The sequence below is a fragment of the Dama dama genome, chromosome 3 (genome assembly GCF_033118175.1).
Source record: "Dama dama isolate Ldn47 chromosome 3, ASM3311817v1, whole genome shotgun sequence".
Lineage (NCBI taxonomy): Eukaryota > Metazoa > Chordata > Mammalia > Artiodactyla > Cervidae > Dama > Dama dama.
In genome coordinates this window covers 55,793,050-55,806,350 of record NC_083683.1, presented here as the reverse complement: position 1 = coordinate 55,806,350, position 13,301 = coordinate 55,793,050, and the positions used below count along the sequence as shown (strand labels likewise).

The 13,301-nt window shown below is 39.5% G+C and overlaps 1 protein-coding gene across 1 annotated transcript in view; it reads left to right on the top strand.

Annotated features, from left to right (window-relative positions):
- The first annotated feature begins 987 nt into the window (after positions 1 to 987).
- CNTN1 (contactin 1) overlaps positions 988 to 13,301 on the top strand; it is a 403,973-nt gene continuing 391,659 nt past the window's right edge. Inside the window, exon 1 of the mRNA XM_061129827.1 lies at positions 988 to 1,100. The gene's annotated coding sequence lies outside the window, so the exon portion shown is untranslated. The remainder of the gene's footprint in view (positions 1,101 to 13,301) is intronic.

Genomic DNA, 13,301 nt, shown 5'->3' with positions numbered 1-13,301 from the left:
GAATTCGACTTGTGATTTTCTATGATTATCCCTAATCTAAGCAATCCCTTTAATTCCAGGACTTTCTGACTCCATCTAGACCAATGGTGGAGATAAAAGTGGGCCCAAAATGGTTTTACCATCCTCCTTCTTCATCTAAAAGGCAGACTTGGGATCATGTAGGTTTGAGTTGGTTTATCCATTCTCTGCTTCTCAGAGTTTGAGCACAAAAGAATCAGTCAGTAGAAAGGGAACAAATCAGTCTGGTGGTAATTGTTTGAAAACTTTTTGCCATCAAATGAACTGCCCAAGGCAAGTCTCTTAAGCAGTTTAACCTTAATTGCTTCCTTTAGTCTTTTTTTGAGAGGTTATTATTGCAACATTTTCCCTTCTGAAACGTTGTGCCTACCAGGGGATATTTTGGAGTCTCCCTGCTATATAGAATGAGATGCTCAACCTTTTTTCTCCTCACGAAACACTGCCATATTACATTTAGACAAAAAAAGAAAAAAAGAAACTCGAAACAGTCTTCAAGATTTTTCCTTTTCTTATGATTTTTTCCCATGTAATTCATTCGTTACCGAAGTTCGTGCCTCTCTATCTAGGCACTCACTGCTCCTAATATTTTGGCCTGTCAAATCTCCCAGAGCAGATGGTCCCTTCAGGAAAGCCCTGGAAAGTACTGGGTGTCTGGTTCTGCCTGGTCCCTCCCTCCCTCTTGGGGTCTCAGATGACAAGTCAACAAACCAGTTTCCTTCTCTTAGAGGTCACGGATCCAGTGGCTGCAGGGTTTGGTTCCAGGGACTGCAGAGACCCTTGCGGTTGGGTCTAGTAGCAGCTACCCGGTTCCGCAGCCAGCCCTCGTCCTGGGATGAGTGACATCCCGTTTGTCCAATCAGAGGCGCGACTTTCTCTCTAGCGCCCGCCCCGCTTTCCTTGCCGCTCCAATAACCTCTCTAAAAGGCCCGGCTTGTGCTGTCAAGTAGCTGGGGCGGGCTCGGCAGAGGCGAGGAGGGGCGCCGGGAGGGGAGATGCGCTCCCAGGTGTTTGCGGCGGAAGTGGGAAACCTGTAGGTTATGGTCCAGCTGTGCCGCGCCGAGGCGAGCAGAAGCAGGGAACAGGTAGGAGGCAGGACTTTCCCTTCTTCGCAGAGAGAATAAAGAATGCGTATTTTCCTGCGGCTGTTGCCTCCCTTCCCCTTCCCCCAGCCCCGCCCCGCCCTCGTCACCCCCAGATCTCCTGCGGTCTCCGCAGCTCTCGTGGAGAAGGACGGCAGGAAGGGCTGGGTGGAGGCAGTGTTGTACCGGGGAGCGGGTGTGGGCTGCGGGAGCCCGGGGTGACGGGCAGGGCGGGCGGCAGTGCCTTGGGAAAGGGGACCGAGCCCCCGTCTCCTCTCGTCAACTTTCCTCTCAGAGGCTGCGGCCGACACCGCGGGCGATGCGCCCAAGAGGTGCCCAGTCGACCGGGCGGGGGAGGGTCTGGGGGAGCAGACTTGTCAGCAGCCGGTAACCCAGGTCTTCCTAAACTGAGACGAGCTTCTGCTCCTCCCCACGCCCGTCCGCACCCGCTCGTTTCCTCTCTCCTACCTTGCCTCCAGACTAGCACAACCCTGAAAAACTGGGAATGGTTGCGCTGAGAGGAAAAGGGACTTGTTTTCTCCCTGGCCCTTGGGGAGTGGGGGGTTGGGGAAAAAACCTGCAACTCGAGGGGCATTTTCCAATTAATTACGTCTCCATTGAGAAGACATCAGTCCTTCTCCCCTCTCTGCTGCAGACTTGAGGAGGGGAGAGGCAGGGAATGCTTAGCCTCCTCTCTCCTAGCGTGGCGTTGTCTATCCTAGTTTCTAAAAGATGGGTTTATCCTGGGAGATTCCCAGAGAGTTAAGTAATTGTGCCAGGATGGGCTCCCAGGGGCTGCAAGGCAGCCTCCCTGGGTGACCGCATCTGGGTAGTAGGTGTTGGCCCGATGCCGGTTCTTGCTAGAGTCAGATTGCTGGAATCAGTAAGCAGAAGAATTGCAGAGAAATTGGACCCTGCATCACTCTCGGTGGGTCTGATGACACCCTGCTTTGAAAATTACTCAAACATTCGGGTGATGGGAAGAAGGAAGGTGGGAGAAGCTGTAACCTCTTGTTATTTATTCGTGCCACATCCAGCATGGGCATTTGTACATATACTTGTGTATGCATATCTCCAAGGTGGAGCTATATATAGCTCCTGCACACCCAGCCCTGTTTGCCTGCTGCTGAGCAGGCTGGCTTGGCCTTCTGAAGCAATCTGGAGACACTGAGTGGGAGGGGAAAGAGGGAATCAAATTCTCCATTGGGGGAAAAGCCAGAGAAGATGCACTCAGACTGAGGAAACCTTGCATGAAATAATATTTTCGTGTTGCCCATGAAGATAAATATTTCCAAATATTATTTTGAATACATTCTTGGGGTGCTATTTGATCTTCATCCATTTCCCTGCATTTTTCAGCTTCACAGTGTAGCTTATCAGCATGAAATGTAGCATACATATCAAATGAATATGAATCATATCTGGGATGCTTGTGCCTATATGTTGATTGTTTGATGGTAAATTTATTTGGTAAGTTGCAGTTGACAGTATTTGGGAATCTGGGGGAACTGATCCACCCATTTTATAGGATATAAAACTAAGGGACCTTTAGAACCTCAGAAGGTAATTTTGATATATTTTTTGTACAAATTTTACTTCTAGATATGATATTTAAACTTGTGCTGCTGTTTTATATCATATCTATTTGCAACTACATGGGCTTTCTTTGCATTTATTTCCCCATTGCCTGGAATTATTTAATTTTGGTGATAGCCTTTCCATTTTCTTAGATGAGAAAACTAAGATTTTTGAGGACAGAAGTAATTTGTTTAAGATCTTTCCCAAATCCACTATTTCAACCCTAATATTTGAAAACCTACTGTGAATTAATTGCATAGCAGTTTGCTATCAAATAGAATACTTCAGTGTCCCATGGCTTTTGGTCCTGGTAACAAAACTTGATCAATATTGATACCACTAACAGTATAGGCCGAGGTTGAATGGGAGGGGATGTTGGCGGGAGAATGGATACACAGATATGTGTAGCTGAGTCCCCTTGCTGTCCTACCTGAAACTATCACAGCATTGTTTGTTTGTTTGTTTTTTTAACTAAGTAAAGAAAAGTGTGGAATTTAATCTTTATTTACAGGACACTGCAAGATATGAAATTCCACACAGAAATAAGAAACCCATTGAGAGGATATCACAGCATTGTTAATCAGCTACACTCCAATATGAGATAAAAAGTTAAAGAAAAAACAGTATAGGCCAAGGTTATTCAGTTATTCAGACACTATCATTCTTTTGGTTTAATTATTTATTATTTGTATGTCTGATTTGTCTTCTAATTAGGCAGTGTGTACTTTGTAGAAAAAGACCATAACCCATATTTGTGTATACATCAAGATGGCCACAGTTCTAAGAAGGCTCAAAGATTCTTACTGAGGAAATATCATCATAAGGAATTGTTTGGATGAATGCAGCAGTAGTTTGGGGTAATCTATTAATTGGAGGCTCTGTGTTGGGAACTAATTTTGGAAACTTCTTTGACTCCATTATTCTTTCCATGGGGAGGAATGAATGACATGAGGCGTTTCTATATCCTTCCACAGAATGATTCTCTTTTCCAGTAGAGGTTCTGAAGATGTACACGTTATTCTATAGATCCTCTGATATCTTCTTCCGCTTGAGACAAAGTTGAAAAATAGATAATCCATATTTCTCCATGCAAAACCTGCCATCCCACATGCCTTATTAAAAAAGAGATCAACAAGGGCCATCCATTTCTAATGATAAATTGGCCATTGTCTGTGTCATATCTAGAACTTATCCTCTCTAGGTCATCAGTTAGTCCTTCCTCAAGTCCAGTCTTCATTTTTTTTTTTTTTTAGTGGTGCATTCATTTTATTCCTTTTTAATCTGCCATTTCTGCCATATTGTCCATCTCCTCCTTGAAATTGAGACAATAGCTGCTAGAAGAAGACATACAATTATACATTACAATTATAATGTACTTAGAGAAAACAATTTTTTTTTTTTGCTTTCTGCCATCAATAATTATCATCTTTAAACAAGCTTTTAGCAAAGGATACTGCAGTTGTCTAGGCTTTTCTGATTTATGATCAGTTTTTTTTTTCTTTTGTCTACTTCCAGATGCCCACCATCTATTCAGTAATTAATTTCATTTCTATTCTCAATCTAATTTGTATTTTTCCGTTTTCCTTAATACCAGTTTCATCTGTCATTGCATGGCTCCATTAGTGCAGTTATCAAATATCCCCGTGTATAAGTTTCTCTGCTTAAATCTGAGATGCCAAATATTATTATTGATATAATGTATTTTTAATGTTCCTTATTGATTCAACTCTGCTTTGAATCTTTCACTGTGCTTTGACTTTGTATCTTAAAGAGCACTGGCTTTGAAGCAAGAATACTTCAAAGTGGGTTCTGATCCTTAGAACAGGACATACCAGTTGTATGAACTTGGAAATATAGCAGGTGGAGGATGGGGCATTGTTTCACTATGGTTGTCTGAATGACTTACTGTATAAAATTGTATTGAAAGAATTTACTATTTACTATTTACCATTTACTATTAAATTTAAATGTTAAATTATAGCTTTTTATAGTTATAAGGAAATACAGGATCATTCAAGAAAAATTGGAAATAAAAGGTAGTTCCATCATGCACAGAGATCTACTATCAACCTCCTAGTTTTATTTTTATGAATATGCATCCGTATTTTAAATTTACAGATCTGAATTTACAGTGAATATGCGTTTTGGCATTCAGCTTTTTTCTAGCATAATAACACACCATAAATATTCATTTATTTCATTTAATAGTCTTACTAACCATGTTCTTTTATGGCTGCCAGTTTTTTTGTAACAAAGCCTTTAGATAGTTTCCAGTTTTTCACACTTGCGGAAATGAACATAGATACTCATTACCTTTCAGATCATTTCTTTACTATAACTTCTTAGATGTTATTGGATCAAATGTATAAATATTTCCAGACTCCTAATGCTAATAACCAAATTGCTCTTACAAAAAAAAATGTGCACAAATTGATACTCAGTTTAAACTGATTGGCCATAATCACATTAACACTTGGCATTATGGTTAAAACAACTGTGACTATTTTGGAGTCAAAATTATATATCTAGTCATTCTTTAAGTTGTGTCTCTATGATTTTGAATGAGTTTGACATATTTTCATTTCTCAAGCCTTTATCTTCTCTTTTATTTGTGGATTTTACTTGACTATTTCTCTATTGGGGTATTCATAGTTTCTTCATATAATAACAAGTCTGTTATATACTGTGAAATTTTTTCTCACCCTGTTTTTTTTCCCTTTTTTTATGTTGAACATACATAAATTTGTAACCATACTGTACTTTAATCTATAAACCTATTTGCAGTGATATTTTTCATTGCTTTAAGGTCTATAAAACTTTCTGTTACCTGCAAAGAATTGAATATAACAACATGCATTTGACAGTGCTTTTGCTGAACTTTTTTCCTTCTTTGAAGTGGGATTTGGCTTATGTATATCATGTATCTCTGTGTGAAGTGGCTCTTGGGGATGTATAAAATACGCTCACAGTCTATTGAGATCCCATTATTATTTATGTGGCTTTTCCATGAAGTGAATAGTACCTTAATTCTTTCTGAGCTACTGTTGTCCATTTCAAAAGTGCCACAGGGCAGAATGTACTATGGAAGATATTAATGACCAGGTTACTCAGCCAGAGAAGGGCACATTGTTTGCACAATTATCTGAATGACTCAGACACTAAATCTGCTTTTGCCAGGATTATCCAGATGGTCCTTAATTCACTGGATAATTGCTCACCCCTGTACGTGATCTTGATGATGTAGACTTGACTGTGTCATTGCTTTTCCTGCATCCTTTTGTTTGTTGCTATTCTATAAGTGCTTCGGGTTTGTCACATTCATTTCTTTTCCTCAGAGGCATTTTCTAAGGTCCTTGAGAGCACACATTTTAGAATTATTCAGAGCTTTGCTTGAGACCTAGCTCAGCCACTTCAGGGCAAGTTACTTAATTTCTTTAAATCTTTGTTTCCTGTGTAGGAAATGAGGATATTCTGAGGATGATCAGAGTTCAGAACCCCTACTTCAGTCCCACTCTCCTGTAGTCTTCTTAAGCAAATTCTCTGCGCTACTATCAGTTATCTTTCTGAAACCAATCTCAACAGGTACCTCCTCTGCTGAAAAATTTTTGATAGAGTTTTTTCTCTCTCTTTCTTAAATAACAAACTGCCTGAAGTTCTTTAAGTCTTTTTCTTAATTAAGGACCTAATGTCCTTTATTAAGTGGTCCTTGTTTACTTCTCTAAATTCATTTCCTCATCACTCCAGTTTCTTCCATCTCCAGTATTCCACAGTGTCAATCATATTAAACTTTTTGCATTTCCCCTTATTTATTATATTCTTCCTCTATTTCCCCAAACTCCACTTCCCTTCCATGTTCTATTTCCAGCCAGACATTTTCTGTCTCCTTGTCTGCCATGTAGTTGGTCTGCCTCACCTCTTTAAGGCTCAGGTCAGCTGCCACCATCTTAAGGAAGACATTCCAAAATTTCCAGGCTAAGTTTTAACTCTTATTCAGTGCATTCATAACAACCTGTGGGTATCCTAACCATAGCACTTACAGTACTGTATTATAACTGACTATTTACTTGCTTGTTACCCCTATTGTAAACCCTTGAGGACAAGGCCAATGCCTTATTCCTGTTTGGGCCCAGTGAAGACACTGATGTATATTTCTGAAGAAATGAATTTGAAGAACGTTAAGACTAAGCGCCTTTTAAAGATGTCGGAAGATTATTGATTTATATCTCTACATTGGAAATAAGAAATAAAACTAGAAGCTATGTCAATCTTCTTAATTTTTCAGTGATTGCTGTTTGTTGTATTATACAGCAAGACAGACAAAAAGAATCTTTTAATAAGTAATTTGTCAAGATAGGGCTTCCCTAATGGCTCAGTTGGTAAAGTATCCACCTGCAATGCAGGAGACCCTGCTTTGATGCCTGAGTTGGAAAGATCTGGAGAAAGGATAGGTTACCCACTCCAATATTCTTGGGCTTCCCTTGTGGATCAGCTGGTAAAGAATCTGCCTAAAATTCAGGAGACCTGGGTTCAATACCTGGATTGGGAAGATCCCCTGGAGAAGGGAAAGGCTACCCGCTCCAGTATTCTGGCCTAGAGAATTCCATGGACTGTATAGTCCATGGGATCACAAAGAGTTGGACATGACAGAGCAACTTTCACTCAATTGCTTGTCAAGATAAGGCATGCTTAGGACATTGAATAACTAACAAATTCTAAACCAGTAGGTGATTCTTAATTCTCCATTTTAGAAGAAGGAATAAATGTATAGTTACATGGATAATGTAGATATATAAGTTTAGCTGTTGTTTGAACTAAATACTGGTGAATTGAATGCTCTTTCTCTTCATTTAATAAAAAGCCTTTGATTGGTATGGACTCTGGCAGTTCATAAAGCATCAGTTCAGTTCAGTTCAGTTGCTCAGTCATGTCCGACTCTTTGTGACCCCATGGCGTGCAGCACTCCAGGCTTCCCTGTCCATCACCAACTCCTAGAGCTTTCTAACTCATGTCCATCAGGTTGTTGATGCCATCCAACCATCTCATCCTCTGCCATTCCCTTCCCCTTCTGCTTTCATCTTTCCCAGCATCAGGGTCTTTTCTAGTGAGTCAGTTCTTCTCATCAGGTGGCCAAAGTATTGGAGTTTCAGCTTCAACATCAGTCCTTCCAACGAATATTCAGGACTGATTTCCTTTAGGATAGACTGGTTGGATCTCCTTGCAGTCCAAGGACTCTCAAGAGTCTTCTCCAACACCACAGTTCAAAAGCATCAATTCTTCAGCATTCAGCTTTCTTTATAGTTCAACTCTCACATCCATACATGACTATTGGAAAAACCATACCTTTGACTAGATAGAACTTTGTTGGCAAAGTAATGTCTCTGCTTTTTAATATGCTGTCTAGATTGATCATAGCTTTCCTTCCAAGGAGCAAGCATCTTTTAATTTCATGGCTGCAGTCACCATCTGCAGTGATTTTGGAGCCCCCAAAAATAAAATCTCTCACTGTTTCCAATGTTTCTCCCTCTATATGCCATGAAGTGATGGGACCAGATGCCATGATCTTAGTTTTCTGGATGTTGAGTTACAAGCTACTTTTTCACTCTCCTCTTTCATTTTCATCAAGAAGCTCTTTAGTTCTTCTTCACTTTCTGCCAAGGGTGGTATCATCTGCATATCTGAGGTTATTGATATTTCTCCCTACAATCTTGATTCCAACTTGTGCTTTATCCAGTCCAACATTTCGAATGATGTACTCTGCATATAAGTTAAATAAGCAGGGCGACAATATACAGCCTTGACATACTCCTTTCCCAATTAGTAGCCACTCTGTTGTTCCATGTCCAGTTCTAACTGTTGCTTCTTGACCTGCATACAGATATCTCAAGAGGCAGGTCAGGTGGTCTGGTATTCCTATCTCTTGAAGAGTTTCCCACAGTTTGTTGTGACCCACACAGTCAACAGTGAAAGTTTTGGTGTGGTCAATGAAGCAGAAGTAGATGTTTTTCTGTAACTCTCTTGCTTTTTTGATGATCCAAGAAATGCTGGCAATTTGATCTCCGGTTCCTCTGCCTTTTCTAAAACCAGCTTGTACATCTGGAAGTTCACGGTTCACGTATAGTTTTAAGTCTGCTTTGGAAAATTTTGAGCGTTACTTTGCTAGCGTGTGAGATGAGTGCAATTGTGCAGTAGTTTGAGCATTCTTTAGCATTGCCTTTCTTTGGGATTGGAATGAAAACTGACCTTTTCCAATCCTGTGGCCACTGCTGAGGTTTCTAGATTTGCTAGTATATTGAGTGCAGCACTTTCACAGAATCATCTTTCAGGATTTGAAATAGCTCAACTGGAATTCCATCACCTTCACTAGCTTTGTTCATAGTGATGCTTCCTAAGGCCCACTTGATTTTGCATTCCAGGATATCTGGCTCTATGTGAGTGATCACACCATCGTGGCTATCTGGGTTGTGAAGATCTTTTCGGTATAGTTCTTCTGTGTATTCTTGCCACCTCTTAATATCTTCTGCTTCTGTTAGGTCCATACCATTTCTGTTCTTTATTATGCCCATCTTTGCATGAAATGTTCCTTTGATATCTCTGATTTTCTTGAAGAGCTCTCTAGTCTTTCCCATTCTATTGTTTTCCTCAATTTCTTTACATGGATCACTGAGGAAGGCTTTCTTCTGTCTCCTTGCTATTCTTTGGAACTCTGCATTCAAATAAGTATATCTTTCCTTTTCTCCTTTATTTTTCAAATCTCTTCTATTCATCACCATCTGGTGATGTCCACATGTAGAGTCTTGTCTTGTGTTGTTGGAAGAGGGTGTTTGCTATGATCAGTGCATTCTCTTGGCAAAACTCCATTTCTTCTGGGGGATTCTTGCTGGCAGTAGTATATATAATGGTCATCTGAGTTAACTTCACCCATTCCAGTCCATTTTAGTTCACTGAATCCTAAAATGTCAATGTTCACTCTTGTCATCTCCTGTTGACCACTTCCAATATGCCTTGATTCAATGCTATTGACCTAGCATTCCAGTTTCCTATGCAATATTGCTCTTTACAGCATCGGGCTTTACTTCCATCACCAGTCACATCCACCACTGGGTGTTGTTTTTGCTTTGGCTCTATCTCTTTATTCTTATCTCTCCACTGCTTTCCAGTAGCATATTGGACACCTACCGACCTGGGGAGTTCATCTTTCAGTGATGTAATGCATAACCTTGTTTGATCCTTTGCAACAATTCTGAAACTTAGATTGTAAAGTATGGTTATTCATTTTTACAGATGAAGAGACAAGCTCAGAGAAATAAGTAATTTGTCTAAGGTCATGTTAGGAGCAAATCTGGACAAGGGGTAAGGTAATCTTATTCATGCTTGCATGTTTGTTTTATCATGCTAGTCAGAACATCTCACGGAGAGGTGTGGACCATGATTTTTCCAAGTCAAGGACATTGGTCTTGATTGATATTAATAATCCACTGAGAGTCCTGGACAATTCAGTAAAAATTCACCTCACTAATATTTATATATAATTGTTACATTGTTTTTTAATAACCTGAGAGGTGACACACTGACAGTGATTTTTTTTCAACATATTATAAGATCTTGTATTCGTTTAATTGATTGATCATTTAGAATACACACACATGTGCACACACATTGTTTTAAATATGCATATATATGTATTTATGTATATAAAACTTCAGAGTGTATTCCTTTTTATTTTTGATGACAAGTATGACAAACTTTCTCTTATTTTTTTACTAGAATATTAAAATGCTTTTTCTAGATATTCTTAATTAAGTAGACAATATCCAGCTTTTACATTTGGCTTAGCATATATGCTATACAATCTTGGAGAATCAGATGAGTCATATATGTCTTTCAGAAATAGCACAAGGAATGAAACATTTTTATGAAAAATGAATGGTTACTTACCTAGAGCACTCATCTAGCTTAATTTAAAGATTGCAAATACTGAAGTATGGGACGGTTTTTCTATTTGGTTATGCAGACAGTGACTTCTGTATAATCGCACTTCAGTTATTAACAACAACCATTTTGAGTGCTCAGTCTGTGCTGGGCATTGTTTTAAATGTGTGGCATGTGATATCTCATAACTTAATGAAACCCATGAGATGGATTTTACTTCTATTTTTTAACCGTTTATAGATGAGAAAAATAGATATATTAAAAAAACTAGTGATTAGAGAAGCTAGAATTCTCATCCAGGTTAACTAACTCCTAAACCTACGTTATTCATCTGTGTGCTATTCTGCCTCTCCATGATATCTGGTTTTAGTATTTTAATTAGTCACAGTTTAAATTTCCTCAATTTTAGGTGACCTTCTATCCCTAGACTGTCACATGAATTTGACATCAACACAACAGATTAAGCCATTATGAATTGATATATGTTTTATTTATGGATCTCTCGTAAACAAAATGGTCTTCTACTGAAGTGATTTACATGGGGAAATTTTCAAAACATAAATTAAGCAATTATAATATTCTATTTAAAAATTCATTATTTTAACTTTTTACTATCAGAATTTTTTTGTGCTTTTCAGGCCTATTTTTCTTCATAACATTATAAACCATAAACAGTAATTCTATCCTAAGACCTCTAATCTGATAGTATTTAATTGTCATGGTTACTAGTATAAATTTGCTATCTGTAACAGGCAAGATTGTCTACTGAGGTAATATAAATAATATTTGAAACATTCTAGTTTGACACTCAACTTATTTAATGTAACAAATTTATATCAGGTGAAAATCCCTTTGCATATTATTTTTATGCATTAAACACAATATATTTTAACTAAAAATCTTTAAAAAATCTACTGGTTTGATTTACTGTATTTTTCTTTTAGCTTTCATACCAACTCTTTTGGTACTAGAAAATTAGCTCACTTTTTTTTCCCGCAAAATTATTTGGAATGATGATGAAACTAAGACATCTACTTTTAATAAAACATTGCAATGCTTTTATATAAAAAAAGAAAAAAATTTGGATAGAGTAACAGAAATATAGAAAAGCACACAGAAAAAGAGTCATGAAATCAAGATTCAGTTCTGAATAAAGAACTTTGTCAGTACCCAACACCCCCTCTTCCAGCAATCATTACCACCTTGTTCTTCCACAAAAGTAATCACTAATTCTGACTTCAAGACCATAGAATTGTTTTTGCCTGTTTTTGAAATTTGTATAAACAGAATCATACCATATGTGATGTTTTTGTATCAAATTTCTTTTGCTCAGTCTTTTTCTTGAGATATATCCATGTTTTGAATGTAATAATAATTCATTTTTATTGTTCTATAAAATTCCATTGTACTCCAACACGGACCTATCTGTTCTACCTGTTAGATGTCTAGGTTATTTTCAGTTTTGTGTAATAGTTTTCCTATAATCATACATTCTTTTACATGCCTTTTGTAGTGCATGTATGTATATGCATTTTTGCTAAGATATGCTTAAGAGAGTTGGACTGTGAAGAAAGCTGAGCACCAAAAAATTGATGCTTTTGAACTGTGGTGTTGGAGAAGACTCTTGAGAGTCCCTTGGACTGCAAGGAGATCCAACCAGTCCTTCCTAAAAGAGATCAGTCCTGGGTGTTCATTGGAAGGAATGACACTGAGGCTGAAACTCCAATACTTTGGCCACCTCATGTGAAGAGTTGACTCATTGGAAAAGACCCTGATGCTGGGAGGGATTGGGGGCAGGAGGAGAAGGGGATGACAGAGGATGAGATGGCTGGATGGCATCACCGACTCGATGGGCATGAGTTTGAGTAAACTCCGGGAGTTGGACAGGGAGGCCTGGCGTGCTGCGATTCATGGGGTCGCAAAGATCGGACATGACTGAAAGACTGAACTGAACTGAATTGAACTGATACCTAAGATTTGTTTCCTGTGATTTTAGTTTTCAGTCTGTCTGCCCTCTGATGGAGAAGGGTAAGAGGCTTATGGAAGCTTCCTGATGGGAGAGACTGACTGAGGGGGAAATTGGGTCTTGTTCTGGTGGGCAGGGGCCATGTTCAGTAAATCTTTTATCCAATTTTATGTTGATGGGTGGAACTGTGTTCCCTCCCTGTTACTTACCTGGGGCCAAACTATGGTGCAGGTAATGAAGATAATGGTGACCTCCTTCAAAAGGTCCCATGCGTGCACTTCTACACTTAGCGCCCCCAACCCACAGCAGGCCATCACTGACCCACACCTCCACCAGAGACTCCTGGACACTTACAGGTAAGTCTGGGTCAGTCTCTTGTGGGGTCTCTGCTCCTTTCTCCTGGGTCCTGGGGCACACAAGGGTCTGTTTGTTCCCTCCAAGAGACTATTTCCCAAGTCCTGTGTAAGTTCTGGCAGCTCTATGGTGGGGTTAATGGCGACCTCCTCCAAGAGGGCTTATGCCACACCCAGGTCTGCTGCACCCAGAGCCCCTGCCCCTGCGGCAGTCCACTGCTGACCCGGACCTCCACAGGAGACGCTCAAACACAGTTCTGTCTCAGTCTCTGTGGGGTCTCTGGGTCCTGGTGCACACAAGGTTTGTTTGAGCCCTCTGAGCGTTTCTAGTGGGTATGGGGTTTGATTCTGAATGTGATTTTGCCCCTCCTACCATCT